The sequence below is a fragment of the Pseudophryne corroboree genome, chromosome 3 (genome assembly GCF_028390025.1).
Source record: "Pseudophryne corroboree isolate aPseCor3 chromosome 3, aPseCor3.hap2, whole genome shotgun sequence".
In the NCBI taxonomy this organism is placed as follows: Eukaryota; Metazoa; Chordata; class Amphibia; order Anura; family Myobatrachidae; genus Pseudophryne; species Pseudophryne corroboree.
In genome coordinates, this window is record NC_086446.1 from 442,841,679 (window position 1) to 442,866,169 (window position 24,491).

The following is a 24,491-nucleotide window of genomic DNA, read 5'->3' on the forward strand; positions in this document are numbered from 1 at the left end:
CGGACAAATGGCAGGGCACTGAGACGCTGATTTCTGTACTGAGTCTCTGTCCATAAACTCAGTCATTGATTGTCTTAAGTATTGCGTCTCTTTCTCATTGTGGGACAATTTAGAAGAGATATTGGAAATCATTCCCCTAATGTTATCTAGCCAAGCTGGCTCTGCCCTACTAGCCTGAGCACACTGCAGTGAACCCCCTGGAGAAGGGGAACACTGTGCCTTACATGAAACACACTCTTTGTCTGACAAACTGTGACAGTGACAGTACACACATACAGGAAAAGGTTAAATGCACAATTAACCCTCAAAGAGCCCTTAAAGAGAGACAAAGAGATAGCCTGGAGCCAGTACACAGAACCCAGAATGCTAATGCCAAGCTTAGCCGGGTCGCAGACCAAGTACCCAGATTGGGGACTTAGTACACTAGTAAGCACTCCCCTCCTGCTATGACCACCTGGTACCGCTGAGGTTATCTGGAGTCTCTCCGGAGGAGCTGCACGTCCCTGTCAGTCAGCGTCTGTGTCAGCTGCAGAGGGAAGCTGTTGGATCCGCTCGTAGTGAAGCACACAGATAGGCTATCTTATGTATATAATACTTGATTACAATATTATATGGTGTACAAATTGGGAACTCTAACTTTAGAATTTACTACTAACTAGTCTCCTGGTATAAACTTGTTGCATATACTTCTATTACAGAGCTAGACAGATCTCTGTTTTTGGATGCATTTTACACCCAGGGCCAGATTAACTACAAGGTGAACTAGATGCTCGCCTAGGGCCCAACGGGTTCCAAGAGGCTCATGGCCGGGTCCCATGAAATCGGACCCATCCATAAACCATCACAAAGACTGGATTCTAGTTAAATGTTTTACAGAGGCTCAGTAACAGGGCTCAGACCAGTATTAATATCACCGTTACTGTGCCTCTGCAAAACATTCCCAGAGGAGCACTGTGCAACCACCATGTTCCCTGCCTGAACCCTCTAACACCTACTCTTCATTTGATCCTACAAATGAAGATGAAGTATCTGCACCCTTCTCATCTGCCTACTCTACTACCTCTCCCCTTGACTCTATACCCTCACAAATTAGTAAATCTCTGTCTGCTCTGCTCATCCCAACCGTAACTAAACTCTGTAATCTCTCGCTATCTACTGGTATCTTTCCTTCTCTGTACAAGCATGCTGTGATTACTCCCATTCTGAAAAAAACAAAACTCTGACCCTAAGTTTCTCTCAAACTACCGTCCCATCTCTCAGCTCCCATGCCCCTCCAAGCTACTTGAGAGGCTTGCCTACACTCACCTAACACCCTTTCTTAACTCACACAGCCTACTGGGCCAACTTCAGTCAGGATTTCGTGCCCAACACTCCACAGAGACAGCACTTACTAAGGTAGTGAATGATTTGGTAACTGCTAAATCTTAAGGCCATTACTCACTACTTATTCTCCTTGATCTCTCTGCTGGTTTTGACACTGTTGACCATTCTCTTCTCATACAAATACAACAATCCCTAGGTATTCAGGACACAGCCCTTTCTTGGTTCCCATCCTACCTATGTAATCACTCCTTCAGTATTCATTTCTCTGATTCCACCTCCTCTTCACAACCTCTCTCAGTTGGAGTACGGCAAGGCTCAGTCTTAGGTCCCCTGCTTTTCTCTATCCATCTCTTGGCAAACTAAAATACTCTTTCGGATTTCAGTACCATCTGTATGCGCCACCTCAAACTTAATATTTCCAAAACAGAATTCATTACATTTCCACCGGCCAATAGTAGTTACCAACCTGATATCTTTATCACTGTTGATAACTCACCAATCATCCCTATCCCACAAGCTCGCTGCCTAGGTGTCATTCTTGACTCTGAACTGTCCTTTGTTCCCCACATTCAATCTGTCGCAAGATCATGTTGCATTCATCTAAGAAACATATCCAAAATACAACCATACCTTACACAAGACACAGCAAAAACTCTAATCCATGCTCTCATTACGTCCCGCATTGATTATTGTAAGAGTCTCCAGACCGGTCTTCCCAAACATAGGCTCTCACCACTACAATACATTTTGAATGCAGCTGCGAGGCTAATCTTCCTCGCTAGACATTCATTGTCTGCAGATCCGTTCTGTCAGTTCCTCCATTGGTTACCGGTATTCTACCACTTTAAATATAAAATTCTTTTACTTACATACAAGGCCATTAACCAAACTGCACCAACATACATCTCTTCACTCATCTCAAAATATCTCCCTACCCGACCCCTCCGCTCTGCACAAGATCTGCGTCTCTCATCCATACGCATTACTTGTTCACACTCAAATTACAGGACTTTATCTGGGCTTCACCCACTCTGTGGAATGCCCTCCCACGCACAATAAGACTCACCTCTAGTCTCCAAAGTCCAAACCTTTAAACGTTCCCTGAAAACTCACCTCTTCAGTCAAATTCCAGACCCTCTCACATAACCTTCAGTGCTTACCTATCTAATTACATACACTCTGTACAGTACACATAACATCACATATCTTGTCTTTATTTACTCTCACACCCTCCTGACACTTGGCCAACATTGCTGGGTGATCATATCATACAACCCATTAAGAACCTAGCAATCTGGTGGACCATTATGCAAAAGGTAGCATCAATCCTTGTGTATCAATGCCTATTCCCCTATAGATTGTATGCTTGTGAGCAGGGCCTTCCTACCTCTATGTCCGTCTGTTGTTTCCCAGTTTTGTTCTATTACTGTTATTCCCCAATTTTGTTCTATTACTGTTGTTCTAATTGTAAAGCGCAACAGAATATGATGCGCTATATAAGAAACTGTTATTAATAATAATGATAATAATAACTGCCATTTGGAGAGTTTCCAGGGCTGGAGTATCTTATATATAGTCGTCGATCTCTTGTCCCACTTTGCCTGCGAGCCCAGTCTTTGGCTCCCCCAGTATGAGCATGAGGAGCTTTTACAAACTTCTCCCTTTGTGTCTGCTTTCCCACATTATCCCAGAAGCTGTCAAAATGAATTACTCATGTTTTTGGGATCACTACCAATATACTGTAATGTGTTGGTTATCTCTGTTGGTGTAATGTGATCCAAATCTATATGATATAACTAGAGATGAGCGGGTTCGGTTCTCAGAGAACCGAACCCTACCGGACTTCACCATTCAAGCCCGGATCCAAGTCAGGCTCGGGTTTTCCAGCCTGACTCGGAAACCAGAACAAGGCAAAACGTCATCATCCCGCTGTCGTAATTCTTGCGGGGTTTGGATTGCATGTAAGGAACCGCGCGTCACCGCCATTTTCACTCCGGCATTGGAGAGTGTAGATAGAGGATGTGTCTCCATTCTCTCAGTGTCTGTGTCTTGTGCTGTATTTGTCCAGTCACAGTGGTTGTGTTCTCTTGCTGCCATATGTCCAGTGCAGCTGTATAAGTCCGGTGGTGCTGTGTTGTGCTGCATCAGTTCAGTGGTGGTATATTGTGCTGCATCAGTCCAGTGGTAGTGTCCTGTGCATCAGCCATCAGTAATTCCAGTGACCAGTCACAGTGGTATACTCTGCTGCTATATGTCCAGTCCTGCTGTATAATAATTAATAACAAGTCCCTTAGAGTGTTGCTGTGTTGTCCTGCATCAGACCAGTGGTAGTGTCCTGTGCATCAGCCATCAGTCATTCCAGTGACCAGGCAGTCACAGTGGTATACTCTGCTGCCATATGTCCAGTGCTGCTGTATAATAAAAACAACAAGTTCCTTGCAGTGTTGCTGTGTTGTCCTGCATCAGACCAGAGGTAGTGTCCTGTGCATCAGCCATCAGTCATTCCAGTGATTAGGCAGTAACAGTGGTATACTCTGCTGCCATATGTCCAGTGCTGCCATATAATAACAACAAGCCCCTTACAGTGTTGCTGTGTTGTCCTGCATCAGACCAGTGGTAGTGTCCTGTGCATCAGCCATCAGACATTCCAGTGACCAGGCAGTCACAGTGGTATACTCTGCTGCTATATGTCCAGTGCTGCCATATAATAATAACAACAAGTCCCTTACAGTGTTGCTGTGTTGTCCTGCATCAGACCAGTGGTAGTGTCTCTGCATCAGCCATTAGTCATTCCAGTGACCAGGCAGTCACAGTGGTATACTCTGCTGCCATATGTCCAGTGCTGCCGTATAATAATAACAACATGTCCCTTACAGTGTTGCTGTGTTGTCCTGTATCAGCCCAGTGGTAGTGTCCTGTGCATCAGCCATCAGTCATTCCAGTGACCAGGCAGTCACAGTGGTATACTCTGCTGCCATATGTCCAGTGCTGCCGTATAATAATAACAACAAGTCCCTTACAGTGTTGCTGTGTTGTCCTGCATCAACCAATGGTAGTGTCCTGTGCATCAGCCACCAGTCATTCCTGTGCCACATATTGTGTTATATAATTCCAGAAAAAAAATGGAGAACAAAAATTTGGAGGATAAAATAGGGAAAGATCAAGAACCACTTCCTCCTAGTGTTGAAGCTGCTGCCAGTAGGCATGACATAGACGATGAAATACCATCGTCATTTGCCAAGGCCGATGCCCAATGTGATAGAAGAGGGCATGTAAAATCCAAAAAGCCAAAGTTCAGTAAAAAGACCCAAAAAAAGAAATTTAAATCGTCTGAGGAGAAACGCAAACTTGCCAATATGCCATTTAGGACACGGAGTGGCAAGGAACGGCTGAGGCCCTGGTCTTTGTTCATGACTAGTGGTTCAGCTTCACAAGACAATGGATGCCCTCATCCTCCCGCTAGAAAAATGAAAAGAATTAAGCTGGAAAAAGCTTGAAAAGAACTGTGCGTTCTGAGATGGTATCACAAATCCCCAAGTAGAGTCCAAGTGTATCGGCGGTTGCAATGCCTGCCCTTCCCAAAACTGGACGGGAAGAGGTGGCTTCTTCCACCATTTGCCCGCCCCCTGCAAGTGCTGGAAGGAGCACCCACAGTTCTGATATTGAAATTGAAGATGTCACTGTTGAAGTACACCAGGATGAGGATGTGGGTGATGCTGGCACTGAGGAGGAAGTTGACGATGAGGATTCTGATGGTGATGTGGTACCGAGGGAGACACCTGTTGTCTGTGAGATGAAGAAGCCCATTGTGATGCCTGGGCAAACTACCAAAAAAGCCACCTCTTCGGTATGGAATTATTTCTCCACAAATCTAGACAACAGGTGTCAAGCCATCTGTTGCCTCTGTCAATCTGTAATAAGTAAGGGCAAGGATGTTAACCACCTAGGAACATCCTCCCTTATACGTCACCTGCAGCGCATTCATCATAAGTCAGTGTCAAGTTGTGAAACTTTGGGTAAGAGTGTAAGCAGTCCACTGACACCTAAATCCCTTCTTCCTCTTGTACCCAAGCTCCTGCAAGCTACACCACCAACTCCCTCAACGTCAATTTCCTCATCAGTCAAGAACGTCAGTAGTCCTGCAGGCCATGTCCCTGGCAAGACTGACGAGTCCTCTCCTAACCGGGATTCCTCCGGAGGATCCTTGAGTGGTACGCCTGCTGTTGCTGCCGCTGCTGTTGTTGCAGCTGGGAGTCGATTGTCATCCCAATCGGGAAGTCGGAGGACCACTTGTACTACTTCCTGTAAGCAATTAACTGTCCAACAGTCCTTTGTGGGGAAGATGAAATATGACAGCACAATAGGAAGTTACCATACAGGTCAAGGCGCTTGGATATTATAAATAAACCATGATATATGTAAATTCCATTGGTTCAGAGGTTGCTTAAAACAACAGAAAAGACACCATCATAGTGTAAAAGTATAACATATACTAACATTCAACCATAAATATATTGGACTCGTACCCTAACTTATGGTCTACTTAATAGTAGACATAAATCGCTTTGCTCGGGGAGCGGGCCAATAGAATGGTGTATCCCAATCCTTTTTGCAACTTTCCTCAAAGCCGGCAGTCTTCCCCAAACGAGGTGTTCACAATATAGAAAAGGAAAGAAACTCCAAATAGTGTAATCCCATTTATTGAAAACATCCAATAAAAACAAACTTGGGTAGATAGTGGACTCTCACCAGATGTACAAAATATACAAGCATATAATGAACTGATCCAGGCATCCCCAGGAACCGTCATGCAAGCAGATGAGTGATCCACGTATCCTCCCGTTTCCTCCACCAACGCATTTCGATAACACTGGGTTATCTTTTTCAAGGTATGGGTGGTATTAGGTTATACTTATGTGTTGTGATTTGAGCTCATTAAGAGGGGTTTAAATACTCCTCCTGTATCATTACCTCCCATACCTTGAGGTGTGAGGTGTTCAGAATAGACTGGAAATGGGTGTAAATTATGGTTATTGAGGTTAATAATACTACAGGATCAAAATTAACCCCAAATTCTATGATTCAAGCTGTCTGGAGTGAGTGCTGACATCTGGTCTGGACTGAAGGACCTGCCAACGATTACTGACATGTTGTTTACTGTCACTGCATATGATTCTGTCCCCATTGAAAGAATGTTGGAGGTTTATATGAGTGACAGCATCCAAGTAGGCATGTCAGACAGTCCGTATGTATACTGGCAGGAAAAATAGGCAATTTGGATGCCCTTGCACAAACTGGCTTTATTTTACATAAGTTGCCCACCCTCCAGTGTACTGTACTCCGAAAGAGTGTTTAGTGAAGCAGGTAACCTTGTCAACAATCGGTGTAGGAGGTTACTTCCACAAAATGTGGAGAAGATGATGTTCATCGAAATGAATGATAAATTCCTCCGGGAAGACCTTTACCAGCAATTGCCTCAAGAAAGTACACAGGGACCTGTGATGGTGGATTCCAGTGGGGACAAATTAATACTCTGTGAGGAGGAGGATGTACACAATGAAAGGGGTGAGGAATTGGAGGAAGAGGATGAGGTCGACATCTTGCCTCTTTAAAGCCAGTTTGTGCAAGGAGAGATTAATTGCTTCTTTTTTGGTGGGGGCCCAAACAAACCAGTCATTTCAGCCACAGTTGTGTGGCAGACCCTGTCGCTGAAATGATTGGTTTGTTAAATTGTGCATGTCCTGTTTAAACAACATAACGGTGGGTGGAAGGGCCCAAGGACAATTCCAACTTGCACCTCTTTTTCTTCTTATCATCATGTGCTGTTTGGGGACTTTTTTTAAAGTGCCATCCTGTCTGACACTTCCATATATGTCTAGTGGTACTGCCATTTAATTTCAGTGATTTTGCCGTATTATCCCAGTGATTTGGACGTATAATTACAGTGATTTTGCCATTTAATTCCAGTGATATTGCCATTTAATTCCAGTGATTTGGACGTATAATTCCAGTGTTTTGGACGTATAATTCCAGTGATTTGGATGTATAATTCCAGTGAATTTGCTATTTAATTCCAGTGAGTTGGGCATATAATTCCAGTGATTTAGATGTATAAATCCAGTGAATTGGACGTATAATTCCAGTGGGAATTGTTTGTGTCGCTTGGCTTAGTCATACAGCTACCTCATTGCACCTCTTTGACATCTCTGCATGAGGTGCTGTTTGGGGCCTAGTTTTTGAAAAGTACCATCCTGTCTGACACTGCCATATGAGTCCAGGGGTACTGCTGTATTAGTCCTGGGGTACTGCCGTATAAATCCACCAATTGCAGAATTTTTTAAAAATGACAGGGGTGTGTGCAGGAGATGCTGTCAGTGGACCGAACAATTGCGGCCCACTTTCGACATTCAGCCACTGCGTGACACTACTTTGCATCATGTGCTGTTTGGGGCCTTTTCTTTGGATATCTGCCCTCCTGTCTGCCACTGCAGTGCCACTCTTAGATGGGCCAATTGTTTGTGTAGCTTGGCTTAGTCATACAGCTACCTCATTGCACCTCTTCTATATCTTTGCTTGAGGTGCTGTTTGGGGCTTTTTTTTTACATCTGCCCTCCTGTCTGCCACTGCAGTGCCACTCCTAGATGGGCCAGGTGTTTGTGTTGTCCACTTGTGTCTAGAGATGAGCGGGTTCGGTTTCTCTGAATCCGAACCCGCACGAACTTCATGTTTTTTTTCACGGGTCCGAGCGACTCGGATCTTCCCGCCTTGCTCGGTTAACCCGAGCGCGCCCGAACGTCATCATGACGCTGTCGGATTCTCGCGAGACTCGGATTCTATATAAGGAGCCGCGCGTCGCCGCCATTTTCACACGTGCATTGCGATTGATAGGGAGAGGACGTGGCTGGCGTCCTCTCCATTTAGATTAGGAGAGAGAGAGAGAGATTGACCTGAGGCTGATACTGTAGAAGAGAGTGCAGAGTTTAGTGACTGACCACAGTGACCACCAGCAGTGCAGTTGTTTTATTTAATATATCCGTTCTCTGCCTGAAAAAAACGGTACACACAGTGACTCAGTCACATACCATATCTGTGTGCACTGCTCAGCCCAGTGTGCTGCATGCCTGCATCATCTATGTATATATTATATATCTGACTGTGCTCAGCTCACACAGCTTATAATTGTGGGGGAGACTGGGGAGCACTGCAGTGCCAGTTATAGGTTATAGCAGGAGCCAGAGTACAAGACAGTCACATACCATATCTGTGTGCACTGCTCAGCCCAGTGTGCTGCATCATCTATGTATATATTATATATCTGACTGTGCTCAGCTCACACAGCTTATAATTGTGGGGGAGACTGGGGAGCACTGCAGTGCCAGTTATAGGTTATAGCAGGAGCCAGGAGTACATATTATATTAAAATTAAACAGTGCACACTTTTGCTGCAGGAGTGCCACTGCCAGTGTGACTGACCAGTGACCTGACCACACTGACCACCAGTATAGTTAGTAGTATACTATATTGTGATTGCCTGAAAAAGTTAAACACTCGTCGTGTGACTTCACTTGTGTGGTGTTTTTTTTTTTATTCTATAAAAAACTCATTCTGCTGACAGACAGTGTCCAGCAGGTCCGTCATTATATAATATATATACCTGTCCGGCTGCAGTAGTGATATATATATATATTTTTTATATCATTATTTATCATCCAGTCGCAGCAGACACAGTACGGTAGTTCACGGCTGTAGCTACCTCTGTGTCGGCACTCGGCAGTCCATCCATAATTGTATACCACCTACCCGTGGTTTTTTTTTCTTTCTTCTTTATACATACATACTACTACATCTCTTTATCAACCAGTCTATATTAGCAGCAGACACAGTACAGTACGGTAGTTCACGGCTGTGGCTACCTCTGTGTCGGCACTCGGCAGTCCGTCCATAATTGTATACCACCTAACCGTGGTTTTTTTTTCTTTCTTCTTTATAAATACATACTACGACATCTCTTTATCAACCAGTCTATATTAGCAGCAGACACAGTACAGTACGGTAGTTCACGGCTGTGGCTACCTCTGTGTCGGCACTCGGCAGTCCGTCCATAATTGTATACCACCTAACCGTGGTTTTTTTTTCTTTCTTCTTTATACATACATACTACGACATCTCTTTATCAACCAGTCTATATTAGCAGCAGACACAGTACAGTACGGTAGTTCACGGCTGTGGCTACCTCTGTGTCGGCACTCGGCAGTCCGTCCATAATTGTATACCACCTAACCGTGTTTTTTTTTTCTTTCTTCTTCATACATACATACTACGACATCTCTTTATCAACCAGTCTATATTAGCAGCAGACACAGTACAGTACGGTAGTTCACGGCTGTGGCTACCTCTGTGTCGGCACTCGGCAGTCCGTCCATAATTGTATACCACCTACCCGTGGTTTTTTTTTTCTTTCTTCTTTATACATACATACTACTACATCTCTTTATCAACCAGTCTATATTAGCAGCAGACACAGTACAGTACGGTAGTTCACGGCTGTGGCTACCTCTGTGTCGGCACTCGGCAGTCCGTCCATAATTGTATACCACCTACCCGTGGTTTTTTTTTCTTTCTTCTTCATACATACATACTACGACATCTCTTTATCAACCAGTCTATATTAGCAGCAGACACAGTACAGTACGGTAGTTCACGGCTGTGGCTACCTCTGTGTCGGCACTCGGCAGTCCGTCCATAATTGTATACCACCTAACCGTGGTTTTTTTTTCTTTCTTCTTCATACATACATACTACGACATCTCTTTATCAACCAGTCTATATTAGCAGCAGACACAGTACGGTAGTTCACGGCTGTAGCTACCTCTGTGTCGGCACTCGGCAGTCCGTCCATAATTGTATACTAGTATCCATCCATCTCCATTGTTTACCTGAGGTGCCTTTTAGTTGTGCCTATTAAAATATGGAGAACAAAAATGTTGAGGTTCCAAAATTAGGGAAAGATCAAGATCCACTTCCACCTCGTGCTGAAGCTGCTGCCACTAGTCATGGCCGAGACGATGAAATGCCAGCAACGTCGTCTGCCAAGGCCGATGCCCAATGTCATAGTACAGAGCATGTCAAATCCAAAACACCAAATATCAGTAAAAAAAGGACTCCAAAACCTAAAATAAAATTGTCGGAGGAGAAGCGTAAACTTGCCAATATGCCATTTACCACACGGAGTGGCAAGGAACGGCTGAGGCCCTGGCCTATGTTCATGGCTAGTGGTTCAGCTTCACATGAGGATGGAGGCACTCAGCCTCTCGCTAGAAAAATGAAAAGACTCAAGCTGGCAAAAGCAGTAGCACCGCAAAGAACTGTGCGTTCTTCGAAATCCCAAATCCACAAGGAGAGTCCAATTGTGTCGGTTGCGATGCCTGACCTTCCCAACACTGGACGTGAAGAGCATGCGCCTTCCACCATTTGCACGCCCCCTGCAAGTGCTGGAAGGAGCACCCGCAGTCCAGTTCCTGATAGTCAGATTGAAGATGTCAGTGTTGAAGTACACCAGGATGAGGAGGATATGGGTGTTGCTGGCGCTGGGGAGGAAATTGACCAGGAGGATTCTGATGGTGAGGTGGTTTGTTTAAGTCAGGCACCCGGGGAGACACCTGTTGTCCGTGGGAGGAATATGGCCGTTGACATGCCTGGTGAAAATACCAAAAAAATCAGCTCTTCGGTGTGGAACTATTTCAACAGAAATGCGGACAACAGGTGTCAAGCCGTGTGTTCCCTTTGTCAAGCTGTAATAAGTAGGGGTAAGGACGTTAACCACCTCGGAACATCCTCCCTTATACGTCACCTGCAGCGCATTCATAATAAGTCAGTGACAAGTTCAAAAACTTTGGGTGACAGCGGAAGCAGTCCACTGACCAGTAAATCCCTTCCTCTTGTAACCAAGCTCACGCAAACCACCCCACCAACTCCCTCAGTGTCAATTTCCTCCTTCCCCAGGAATGCCAATAGTCCTGCAGGCAATGTCACTGGCAATTCTGACGAGTCCTCTCCTGCCTGGGATTCCTCCGATGCATCCTTGCGTGTAACGCCTACTGCTGCTGGCGCTGCTGTTGTTGCTGCTGGGAGTCGATGGTCATCCCAGAGGGGAAGTCGTAAGCCCACTTGTACTACTTCCAGTAAGCAATTGACTGTTCAACAGTCCTTTGCGAGGAAGATGAAATATCACAGCAGTCATCCTGCTGCAAAGCGGATAACTGAGGCCTTGACAACTATGTTGGTGTTAGACGTGCATCCGGTATCCGCCGTTAGTTCACAGGGAACTAGACAATTTATTGAGGCAGTGTGCCCCCGTTACCAAATACCATCTAGGTTCCACTTCTCTAGGCAGGCGATACCGAGAATGTACACGGACGTCAGAAAAAGACTCACCAGTGTCCTAAAAAATGCAGTTGTACCCAATGTCCACTTAACCACGGACATGTGGACAAGTGGAGCAGGGCAGGGTCAGGACTATATGACTGTGACAGCCCACTGGGTAGATGTATGGACTCCCGCCGCAAGAACAGCAGCGGCGGCACCAGTAGCAGCATCTCGCAAACGCCAACTCTTTCCTAGGCAGGCTACGCTTTGTATCACCGGTTTCCAGAATACGCACACAGCTGAAAACCTCTTACGGCAACTGAGGAAGATCATCGCGGAATGGCTTACCCCAATTGGACTCTCCTGTGGATTTGTGGCATCGGACAACGCCAGCAATATTGTGTGTGCATTAAATATGGGCAAATTCCAGCACGTCCCATGTTTTGCACATACCTTGAATTTGGTGGTGCAGAATTATTTAAAAAACGACAGGGGCGTGCAAGAGATGCTGTCGGTGGCCAGAAAAATTGCGGGACACTTTCGGCGTACAGGCACCACGTACAGAAGACTGGAGCACCACCAAAAACTACTGAACCTGCCCTGCCATCATCTGAAGCAAGAAGTGGTAACGAGGTGGAATTCAACCCTCTATATCAGGGGTGGCCAACCAGCCAGAGACAAAGAGCCAAGAAATCTTGTTAGGTACATCAAAGAGCCGACTTCGAGCCGAAGGCGCACTTGCAAAAATGGGGTGTGACCTTGTGCCTGTTAGGCCACGCCCCTGGTATAAAATACATTGAAAAGCCAGATCCAACATAAAATACAATGAAAAAGCCACTTCTACATCAAATAATTGAAAAGGCCAGATTCGCATAAAATATATTGAAAAGCCAGATTCACATAATACACTTCAGTTCCCCCATGTGTCACTCCAGCCAGCACCCGCCTGTGTCACTCCAGCCAGCACCCGCCTGTGTCACTCCAGCCAGCATCCGCCTGTGTCACTCCAGCCAGCACCCGCCTGTGTCACTCCAGCCAGCATCCGCCTGCGTCACTCCAGCCAGCATCCGCCTGTGTCACTCCAGCCAGCACCCGCCTGTGTCACTCCAGCCAGCATCCGCCTGTGTCACTCCAGCCAGCACCCGCCTGTGTCACTCCAGCCAGCTCCCTCATGTGTATTTGGCTCCCTCATTTTTCAGTCTACGTATTGCTGCTGCATGTCTGGCTGGAGTGCAGCGGTTTACAGATCTCTTGTGGTCACGTGACTTTGAGTGTTGGGAGCCACATTTGAGTAAAGAAAGAGCCACATGTGGCTCTAGAGCCACGCGTTGGCCACCACTGCTCTATATGCTTCAGAGGTTGGAGGAGCAGCAAAAGGCCATTCAAGCCTATACAATTGAGCACGATATAGGAGGTGGAATGCACCTGTCTCAAGCGCAGTGGAGAATGATTTCAACGTTGTGCAAGGTTCTGATGCCCTTTGAACTTGCCACACGTGAAGTCAGTTCAGACACTGCCAGCCTGAGTCAGGTCATTCCCCTCATCAGGCTTTTGCAGAAGAAGCTGGAGACATTGAAGGAGGAGCTAACACGGAGCGATTCCGCTAGGCATGTGGGACTTGTGGATGGAGCCCTTAATTCGCTTAACAAGGATTCACGGGTGGTCAATCTGTTGAAATCAGAGCACTACATTTTGGCCACCGTGCTCAATCCTAGATTTAAAGCCTACCTTGGATCTCTCTTTCCGGCAGACACAAGTCTGCTGGGGTTGAAAGACCTGCTGGTGAGAAAATTGTCAAGTCAAGCGGAACGCGACCTGTCAACATCTCCTCCTTCACATTCTCCCGCAACTGGGGGTGCGAGGAAAAGGCTCAGAATTCCGAGCCCACCCGCTGGCGGTGATGCAGGGCAGTCTGGAGCGACTGCTGATGCTGACATCTGGTCCGGACTGAAGGACCTGACAACGATTACGGACATGTCGTCTACTGTCACTGCATATGATTCTCTCACCATTGAAAGAATGGTGGAGGATTATATGAGTGACCGCATCCAAGTAGGCACGTCACACAGTCCATACTTATACTGGCAGGAAAAAGAGGCAATTTGGAGGCCATTGCACAAACTGGCTTTATTCTACCTAAGTTGCCCTCCCACAAGTGTGTACTCCGAAAGAGTGTTTAGTGCCGCCGCTCACCTTGTCAGCAATCGGCGTACGAGGTTACATCCAGAAAATGTGGAGAAGATGATGTTCATTAAAATGAATTATAATCAATTCCTCCGCGGAGACATTGACCAGCAGCAATTGCCTCCACAAAGTACACAGGGAGCTGAGATGGTGGATTCCAGTGGGGACGAATTGATAATCTGTGAGGAGGGGGATGTACACGGTGATATATCGGAGGGTGATGATGAGGTGGACATCTTGCCTCTGTAGAGCCAGTTTGTGCAAGGAGAGATTAATTGCTTCTTTTTTGGGGGGGGTCCAAACCAACCCGTCATATCAGTCACAGTCGTGTGGCAGACCCTGTCACTGAAATGATGGGTTGGTTAAAGTGTGCATGTCCTGTTTTGTTTATACAACATAAGGGTGGGTGGGAGGGCCCAAGGACAATTCCATCTTGCACCTCTTTTTTCTTTTATTTTTCTTTGCGTCATGTGCTGTTTGGGGAGGGTTTTTTGGAAGGGACATCCTGCGTGACACTGCAGTGCCACTCCTAAATGGGCCCGGTGTTTGTGTCGGCCACTAGGGTCGCTAATCTTACTCACACAGTCAGCTACCTCATTGCGCCTCTTTTTTTCTTTGCGTCATGTGCTGATTGGGGAGGGTTTTTTGGAAGGGACATCCTGCGTGACACTGCAGTGCCACTCCTAAATGGGCCCGGTGTTTGTGTCGGCCACTAGGGTCGCTAATCTTACTCACACAGTCAGCTACCTCATTGCGCCTCTTTTTTTCTTTGCGTCATGTGCTGATTGGGGAGGGTTTTTTGGAAGGGAAAATCCTGCGTGACACTGCAGTGCCACTCCTAAATGGGCCCGGTGTTTGTGTCGGCCACTAGGGTCGCTAATCTTACTCACACAGTCAGCTACCTCATTGCGCCTCTTTTTTTCTTTGCGTCATGTGCTGATTGGGGAGGGTTTTTTGGAAGGGACATCCTGCGTGACACTGCAGTGCCACTCCTAAATGGGCCCGGTGTTTGTGTCGGCCACTAGGGTCGCTAATCTTACTCACACAGTCAGCTACCTCATTGCGCCTCTTTTTTTCTTTGCGTCATGTGCTGATTGGGGGGGTTTTTTGGAAGGGACATCCTGCGTGACACTGCAGTGCCACTCCTAAATGGGCCCGGTGTTTGTGTCGGCCACTAGGGTCGCTAATCTTACTCACACAGTCAGCTACCTCATTGCGCCTCTTTTTTTCTTTGCGTCATGTGCTGATTGGGGAGGGTTTTTTGGAAGGGACATCCTGCGTGACACTGCAGTGCCACTCCTAAATGGGCCCGGTGTTTGTGTCGGCCACTAGGGTCGCTAATCTTACTCACACAGTCAGCTACCTCATTGCGCCTCTTTTTTTCTTTGCGTCATGTGCTGATTGGGGAGGGTTTTTTGGAAGGGACATCCTGCGTGACACTGCAGTGCCACTCCTAAATGGGCCCGGTGTTTGTGTCGGCCACTAGGGTCGCTTATCTTACTCACACAGTCAGCTACCTCATTGCGCCTCTTTTTTTCTTTGCGTCATGTGCTGATTGGGGAGGGTTTTTTGGAAGGGACATCCTGCGTGACACTGCAGTGCCACTCCTAGATGGGCCAGGTGTTTGTGTCGGCCACGAGTGTCGCTTAGCTTAGTCATCCAGCGACCTTGGTGCAAATTTTAGGACTAAAAATAATATTGTGAGGTGTGAGGTATTCAGAATAGACTGAAAATGAGTGGAAATTATGGTTTTTGAGGTTAATAATAATATGGGATCAAAATGACCCCCAAATTCTATGATTTAAGCTGTTTTTTAGTGTTTTTTTAAAAAAACACCCGAATCCAAAACACACCCGAATCCGACAAAAAAAATTCGGTGAGGTTTTGCCAAAACGCGGTCGAACCCAAAACACGGCCGCGGAACCGAACCCAAAACCAAAACACAAAACCCGAAAAATTTCAGGCGCTCATCTCTACGTTGTGTCGCTTAGCTTAGTCATCCAGCAACCTCGGTGCAACCTTTTGGCCTAAAAACAATATTGTGAGGTGTGAGGTGTTCAGAATAGACTGGAAATGAGTGGAAATGAATGTTATTGAGGTTAATAATACTGTAGGAGCAAAATTACCCCCAAATTCTGTGATTTTAGCCGTTTTTATGTTTTTTTTCCAGATCCAAAACCAAAACACGAAAGTGGAATTAGAACCAAACCAAAACACAAAACACGAAAAGTGCCAGCCGCACATCTCTAGATATAACACGGTGAGTATCCTTCATGATTATTTTTATTGGGAACCATTTTGTTGTAATATAATGGGCATTTTTGCTGCTATGGGGTCTATTCAATGCCTGTCGGATCCTCTCTGACGGAGAGGGTCCAACAGTTCAGTATTCAATTTGCGGGCATTTCCAGGCTAATCCACCGATCCACGTGTTTTCCGACAAGTCAGAAAAATGGCACTAAAATTGAATAGGTCGAATTCAGATTCAACCTAAAATAGTTGAAAAGTGCAGTTTTTCCAACTTTTAGGAAATTCCGATACAAATTGAATAGACCCCTATATTGCAAATGGTACCACTACTTGTGTAATGTGAAGGTATACATTAGTTTATTTTATGAACTATAGTAGCACCCTAGTTCACGTTATGTCACACTGTAAGCCTGCCAGTGCAACACATTACCCCCAATTCACATTATGACATACGTAAAGTGTCCCCAGTTCATATTACTTTATGTCAAACAACAGTGCTCCCAGTTCATATTATGTTACATTATAATGCCCTCCAGTTCATTTTATACCACATTACAATGAGCAGGTCCAGAGGTATATCCAGATATATTGCATGCCCAAGGTTAAAAGTTTGTAAGGACCCTTATGTACCACACAATGGTGAAAATGTTATATAACACGTAACTTTGACAGGGAAGATGGGCAGCATAACAGCTGCACTCCCTGCACCCAGAGGCGTTTCTAGAGAGGAGGGGACCCGTTTGCAGACTCAGAGTGTGGGTCCCCTCCTCTCCTGTAGCCATCACCATCGCTGTTAGCGCACTCAGCGCTGAGACTCTGGCACAGTGCCAGAGTCTACAATGCATGCGCAGGACTCTGAAAAATGGGCGCCGCACCATTTTTTTGGAGGCCTGCGCATGTGCTGTAGACTTTGGCACTGTGCCAGAGTCTCTAGCGCTCAGTGCGCTAGCAGTGGCGATTGTGGCTACCAGTGCCGTAACTAGACATTTTGGTGCTGTGTGCAAGAAACAGCAACGGCGCCCCCCTTCCCACCTCATGTTTTGAAAAAAAATCTAAACACACCCCCTCTCCCCCCTTCCCTCCAGGCTGGCTGACATAAACATGTACACCAGCGCTGCCTCTTCCTCATGTCCTCAGCTGCCAGCTGACTCCCGGTTGACCCAGCAGCACACCGAGGGATTCTCCATCATCAGCGCTGCCTGCTATGACCAATCGGGGACTCGTGCCAGATGTGCTCCCTCCACAGGTGCGCTGTGTGCAAAGCACACTCTGCACACACCTAGCTACGGCTCTGATGGCTACGGAAGAGGAGAGGACCCACACACACAGTCACCGATGGACATTGGAAAGGTAAGTATAGAAGAAATGGGTGCAGTGTGTGCGATGTGGGCCCCCTCTGGACCCAGGGGCCCATGTGCACCGCACACACTGCATGCATTATAGATATGCCTGCACCTATGTTATCTACGCCCCTCGGCACGATTACTGGTATTATATGTAGGTCATCACAGCAACAGGTATAATATACAGTATGTTTGTTTTTTTCTTTTTGGGGGCCAATGTGGTGAGTTTTCTTTCAGTTGGGTCCAATGTGTTTTATTTATTCCTGTGGAGGCCAATTGGTACCTGTTGGGGGCCGAAGTGTTTGTTTTCCCCATCAGGGGCTATCGTTTTTTGTTTTTTCTCCAGCTGAGGCCAATGTGCTTTATTGGGGGGGGGAGGGGGGGGGAACCGTTATCTTACTTAGTGCCCCATGAGGTCTATATCCAGCTGTTTATGCCTATAGGGTTTTTTATGTTAAAAATGTTCAACTCTCCATTTAATCCCTATTTCACGACTTCATAGATTAAAGCTAGGAAATTGGTATACTCAGAAAACCAGCTGCAGGCACCTTTCTATGAAATCACACAATTGTCTGCCCTTTCATATGCAGCAAAATGGTATCAGATATTTGTTTCTTTTTACAAAGTATTAATTTGTTTTATTCATCAATATATTTGTCGATACAATTTATTGCATTATTTTGCATATTTTTTTATCCACTATATCGTTTTATTTGAAAAAGTGGTTATTTTAGGGATAGATTGAAATTGCTTTTAGCTGGTTTTGAAATGAAGCTGGGCTATAATTGTAAATTACTCCTGGCAGCACTGGTGCCTTGTCAGCTCTTTAAAGGTTAACTCCATCTTTAATCATTTTTAACACATTCTTGTAGCTTGAATACATTTTTCAATAACTTTTTTTTAACTATCAGTGATGTCAGTTCCTACTGATTTGATGGGTCATATAATCTCGATGACTGTCTCCGCTGTGCTTAGGTGATTGGGACACTTTATGGTGGTCACATATAAGAGGCACATACAGTATTCCTAGCTAAATCAGTGGTGTACCTGTTGTCTGCAATTCTTGCTATGCAATTATCCATCATGCACTTGAACAAGTTCCAATTATTAGTTTTTTATCCTGTTACCAGACAACCATTGTCATCATCTTAGCCCAGGGATGAAAAGGCTTATGCCCCAAGTGAAATTTATATATTTAATTAAAATAATAAATCTCTGCCTCCTGCTGAGAAGTACACACAATGGGGGTAATTCAGACCTGATTGCTAGGCTGCATTTTCTCACAGCCTGTGATCAGGTCCGAACTGCGCATGCGTATGCACCGCAATGCACAGGCGCGTCGCACGGATACAAAGCGGATCGCTGATCAGCTATGAGTTTGTGCGATGGATCCATTTGCACGGGCGTTCGCAAGGAGATTGACAGGAAGACGGCGTTTCTGAGTGGCAACTGACCGTTTTCAGGGAGGGGTTGGAAAAACGCAGGCGTGTCCATGTGTTTGTAGGGAGGGTTTCTGACATCAATTCCTGTCCCGGACAGGCTGATGTGATCGCAGCGGCTGAGTAAGTCCTGGGCTGCGCAGAGACTGCACAAAATCTGTTCATACAGCTCTGCTACACAGGCAATAGCACACTTGCTAAAATACCTTCCCCTTGTAGGCGGCGACTATCTGATCACAGCAGTGCAAAAATCACCTGCTAGCGATCAGGTCTGAATTAGGTCCAATATGTGTATGATCAACCTTTTTTCATGTAATGATAACAATTATTCCTTCGTGGTCAATGTCTGCTTTAGGAGATAATATTCATAGTCATTTGTATAATTTGGATCACTTGAAATGTGTAATAGGCTAGCTGATGTGTTGTATCTCATTGGTTGAAATTAGTAAATGTGGTACTGTAGATCGTGCCAGCTAAGTTACTGTTACTGGTGCTATTAAAGATCATATATGTTCTATAGAATGTATTGTTTAATCTTTTGCTATTGTCACATGATGGTTTAGGAGCAATTTTTTTTGTAAAAAAAAGCAATGTGCCCCCACACAAACCCTGCTGAAATGCAAAAGGTGCAAATTAATTTTTTCTTCAGCATGCAGGGAAAAAACGGACTACTTGTACATATAGTCAGAGCCGGTCCTACGCATTTGCAGGGTACACGGCTAAGTAGCAGGAGTCAGACATCACGGTTGCTCCTGACTGGCTCATGAACCGGCTTCGTTCCCGACGCCAGAGACCACACCCTCTCAGCAGAGCAGCAACAGTGGAACCCGACGGGCAGCAGCGCCGGTAAGCAGCAGTGAGCAGCACTGAGCAGCACTGCTGGGGCTGGGGGCATACGTGTATCTGGCACTGAAGGCCTATGTGTATCTGGTGCTGGGGGCATACAGTATGTGTATCTGGAACTGGGGACATATGTGTATCTGGCACTGGGGCATATGTGTTTCCGGCACTGGGGGCATATGTGTATCTTGCGCTGGGGGCATATGTATATCTGGTACTATGGGGGCACAGGCATATCTGGTACTGTGCGGGCATATGTATATCCGGCACTGTGGAGGCATATGTAAATCTGGCACTGTGGGGGTATATGTATATCTGGCACTGTGGGGGCATAGGCGTATCTGGCATTGTGGGGGCATATGTATATCTGGCACTGTGGGGACATGTGTATATCTGGCACTGTGGGGGCGAGGTGCATATTTGCTACTTTTTTGCTTTGCTTCTAACAGCATCACATAGGGCTGTCATATGCAAAAGTGGCTGCAATTGCGGGAAGCTGTAGTAGCCAGATTCACTACCACATGCTAATTCTAGAATCTGTATGGCTCCAAGTGGAAGGCCACATTGCACACTATTTTTCTGCCACATCCCTGACCATCATTAGTATCGGCACTTGCAACCTGACCCTTGCTGTTTCTTCAGAGATTCAGTGATTATGTCGACGTTTACAATGTCAACTTCTGAACTCTTGACAATCGAACTGCCGACATTCTCAGATTGCCAACAGTTAGGGTTAATCTGCAGGAGGGGAGGTTGGGGTTAGGCGCAAAGGGAAGGGTTAGGGTTCGGGGTTCGGGGCTAGCATTGCTCACCACCAGAAGCACTGTAGGATCAACCAGAAGTCACCGTCAGCTGGCCACCAGACCGCGAAGACACCACTGGAGCGTTCGGACCACCAGGAATGTTTTGTGGAGATTTTAATCATAATAGAAAACAGAGAAAAAAGGTAATTTATTTTTACTCAACCTACTTTCATGGGTGCACCTCCACAACTATATTCTCCATTGCCTGTGAAGGTGTGATGGTTCCTATGTGTGGATTTTCATATGTTGCTTTATAGTCCTGTGCTAGTTCCAGTGCTCAGATCCCCTTTTTCCCTTGTCCCTTTAGCATACTATATGACATTCTAATCATGTCCATATTTCATAGCGTCAACATAATGCATGTCAACATGATCAGTATCAACATGACAAACATATGTCAATATGAATATATACAGCCCTAAGCATGCAATAGCTTCACTTGCCCTTTCTTCAGTCACAGCTCTCCGACCATGGAGAAGTCTTCACCCTACTGAAGCTGAGCTCCTATCCTGGCCACATATTTTCTGCTGTTGTGACAGGCCACATCTAATTCCAGGAGCACAGGCAACCTTTCTGGGAGAATGTAGTCATAATATCGGCAGTCAGAATGTCAACACCAGATTGTCAGCATTGTCTGAATGACAACAGTGAATATGTCGACATAGAGATATTGGCCCTCATTCCGAGTTGATCGCTCGCTAGCTACTTTTTGCAGCCATGCAAAAGTATAGTCGCCGTCTGCGGGGGAGTGTATTTTTACTTTGCAAGTGTGCGATCTCATGTGCAGCGGAGCGGGACGAAAAAGTGTTTTGCAGTTTCAGAGTAGGTCTGAACTTACTCAGCCCTTGCGATGACTTTAGCCTGTCCTGTCTGGAATTGACGTCAGACACCCGCCCTGTAAACGCCTGGACACTCCTGCGTTTTCCCAACCACTCTCAGAAAACGGTCAGTTGACACCCATAAACGCCCTCTTCCTGTCAATCTCCTTGCGATCGGTTGTGCGAATGGAATCGTCGCTAGAAGCATTGCACAGCAACAATGCTGTTTGTACCCGTACGACGTGCATGCGCATTTTAGTGCATACACATGCGCAGTAGTAACCTGATCGCTGCACTGCAAAAATTGGCAGCGTGCGATCAACTCGGAATGAGGCCAATTGTTGGCATGATCATTATGCTAAAATTATAAATGTAGGCAGTCACATGGTCAACATTATAGAATTAGGGCTAGGGTTAGGCTGCAGTGAGGGGCAGGGTTAGGCCTATCACAGTAAAATAAATGATATTGAAATGCCTGCTATCAACATGCACAATGTTAACATTATGGCCATGTCGAGATTATGAAAGCCATGTCGGCATTCGGAATGCCGATATTCTGACCATACAGTCGTTCTGTTCTCGACATTCTGAATGCAGGGCCGGACTGCCCATCTGGCATTTCTGCCAAATGCCAGAAGGGCCGGTCCTGTTGTAGACGCTACCCCACACCCCCGTCCGTCTCCAAGGGGAATGGAGGCGTGCCGCGAGTCCTCGCCCCCTGACTTGCGGCACGCCTCCGCCTATTTCCATGGAAATGGGGTCGTGTCACGGGTCCACGCCCCCTTGACTCGTGGCACGCCCCTGTGACTAGTGCGCGTGCCCGCTTTCCGGGCACACACGCTTGCCAGGGCCGAATGTCCGTCCCTGTCTGAATATCTACATTTTGTATCACACCCCTGTGAGACTGTGAGAGATGTCCTCTGAAACACTCACTGAAATTCCGGGATGGTTGACAACTATGGTATTATCTACTGTGTCAGCTGTGTGATGTACTATCTGATAGGGCTTTTATATAGTGTTCTCTGAATCGTAGGTGTGATGACTGTTATAAACTGTCTCATTTGCATTTCTTAAGGTGTTCTAATTAATATTATATACTGATGATGCCAAAAATATATTTGCATAAATCTATTAGCTGTACCAGTTTGCTACAGAACCTGTGCATATCGCACAATGTTAAATCGTCCTCATAATATGATAAAGGTGTTAAATGCAACTTGTCTGGTCATGATACATAATATTCTGCCTACATGTGTATTAGCTCCACCAACCATTGTGTGCTATATTGGCCATGGCTACTACTAACGGGTATGTAGTCAGGGTCCAAGCAGTCAGGATCTCGACAGTCAGAATCCTGCACTTGCAATACTGACAGATGCCCATGGTGAGTATTAGGATTAGTTTTAGGGTTAGGAACTTAGGAGAGGGTTAGGCTGCAGGAGTGGATAATTAGAGTTAGGCTACGGGTGGGGTGATTTTGGGTTAGGGTTAAAATACAGGGATCCGTCGGCAATCTGAGCATGGGGATTCCGCTGTTGAGATCCTGACAGCTAGTATTTCTATACCAATCCTACTGATGTGATTAGGGATAATGGTGTTCTAGCAAAGCTTACTTTTTTGTTGGCCTTGCCAACACTTGTTCAGAATATTTTCCAGTCCACTTTAAGTCCCAATTTACCTCTGACTGTGGGGGAAATTGGACTCTCACAGTGCTTATCCCTGCACAGTAATGGGCCCTACACACTTTGCGATCCGCCGTAAGGGCCTAATCCAGACCTGATCGCAGCAGCAAATTTGTTAGCAAATGGGAAAAACCATTTACACTGCAGGGGGGGCAGATATAACATGTGCAGAGAGAGTTAGATTTGGGTGGGGTGTGTTCAAACTGAAATCTAAATTGTAGTGTAAAAATAAAGCAGCCAGTATTTACCCTGCACAGAAACAAAATAACCCACCCGAATCTAACTCTCTCTGCACATGTTATTATCTGCCTTCCCTGCAATGCACATGGTTTTGCCCATTTGCTGCTGTGATCAGGCCTGAATCAGGCCCTAAGTAAGCAACCTTGCAATCAGAATGAATTAGATGCATTCAGATTCACTGTCATTTTGCGCTTTGAAAATAAATGTTGCGCACCCACGTTCTTGACAGTATCAATACAAAGTCCTTATTATACACATGCTGTTATTATGAATGTATAAGCATTTTGATTGGGATTTCTACTTTTCAAGTCTCTTTTAATAAATAAATCAATCCCCCCTATATCTCCTTGGCTATATTGTGAACTCAGACAAAAAGATAAATGTTAACACATGGCTGCTTGTATACTCAAATTCACAACTGATGATATATGTAATATTTCCCTGTAGCAACATTTGTGCTCTATATTTAAAAGGTTTTGCAGGCTTTCACTAAAGAAAATGAAATGTATCTCACACTTCAGTACTAATAGCTCTCACAGGTTAGCAGATATATAGTAGAGGAGAAACTCCACTTATGACAGAAGCGATAAATCCCTGGTTCTAAAGGATTTATAATCTGAAAACTGGCCATCCAAGCGTTATTAATATTAAAGCATTAATGTCAATAACTGATGTTTGCAGTGCGCATATCAGGGTATCGCCTAAGAAACACATGTAATTAAGAAATATTTTCACTTTTCAGTAACCTTACGATGTTAATGGAGTGTGACAGGCAGAAGAGTGTGAGTTGTGTTCACCGGACACTGCAGATCAAGCAGACTGATTTAGACAGATTTATCTATGGTAAATTGTTCACTGCTTATACTGCAGTGTATATATTATTCTATCTGATTTTCTATGGGATTCAGAAATCTTAAAACTCCTAAGAAAATCTTGGAAATATACATTATTATTTTTTTTCCGCTCTATTCCCAGAACCTATTACTCATTTTTTTTCTTCAGGATTAAATAAATTCAGCCACTTTCTGCTCAGCTAGTGTGTAGAAATGTCATCCTGCAGATCTCTGCATTACATCTGGCAAATAGCCACAAACCTCATATCCGCACTGTGTCCAAACCATTCATAAGAGCGTGACCCCACGATCACTTCTCTGCAGCATCAAACTAATTCTGTCCCTGGCCACAGACAGTCAGTAAGGAAAGA

The 24,491-nt window shown here is 45.5% G+C and overlaps 1 protein-coding gene across 1 annotated transcript in view; it reads right to left on the reverse strand.

Annotated features, from left to right (window-relative positions):
- The window catches only part of LOC135057883 (uncharacterized), a 181,625-nt gene extending 157,178 nt beyond the window's left edge, over window positions 1–24,447 (reverse strand). The window contains exon 1 of the mRNA XM_063963605.1: window positions 24,382–24,447. The gene's annotated coding sequence lies outside the window, so the exon portion shown is untranslated. The remainder of the gene's footprint in view (window positions 1–24,381) is intronic.
- Between the last annotated feature and the right edge of the window lie 44 nt (window positions 24,448–24,491).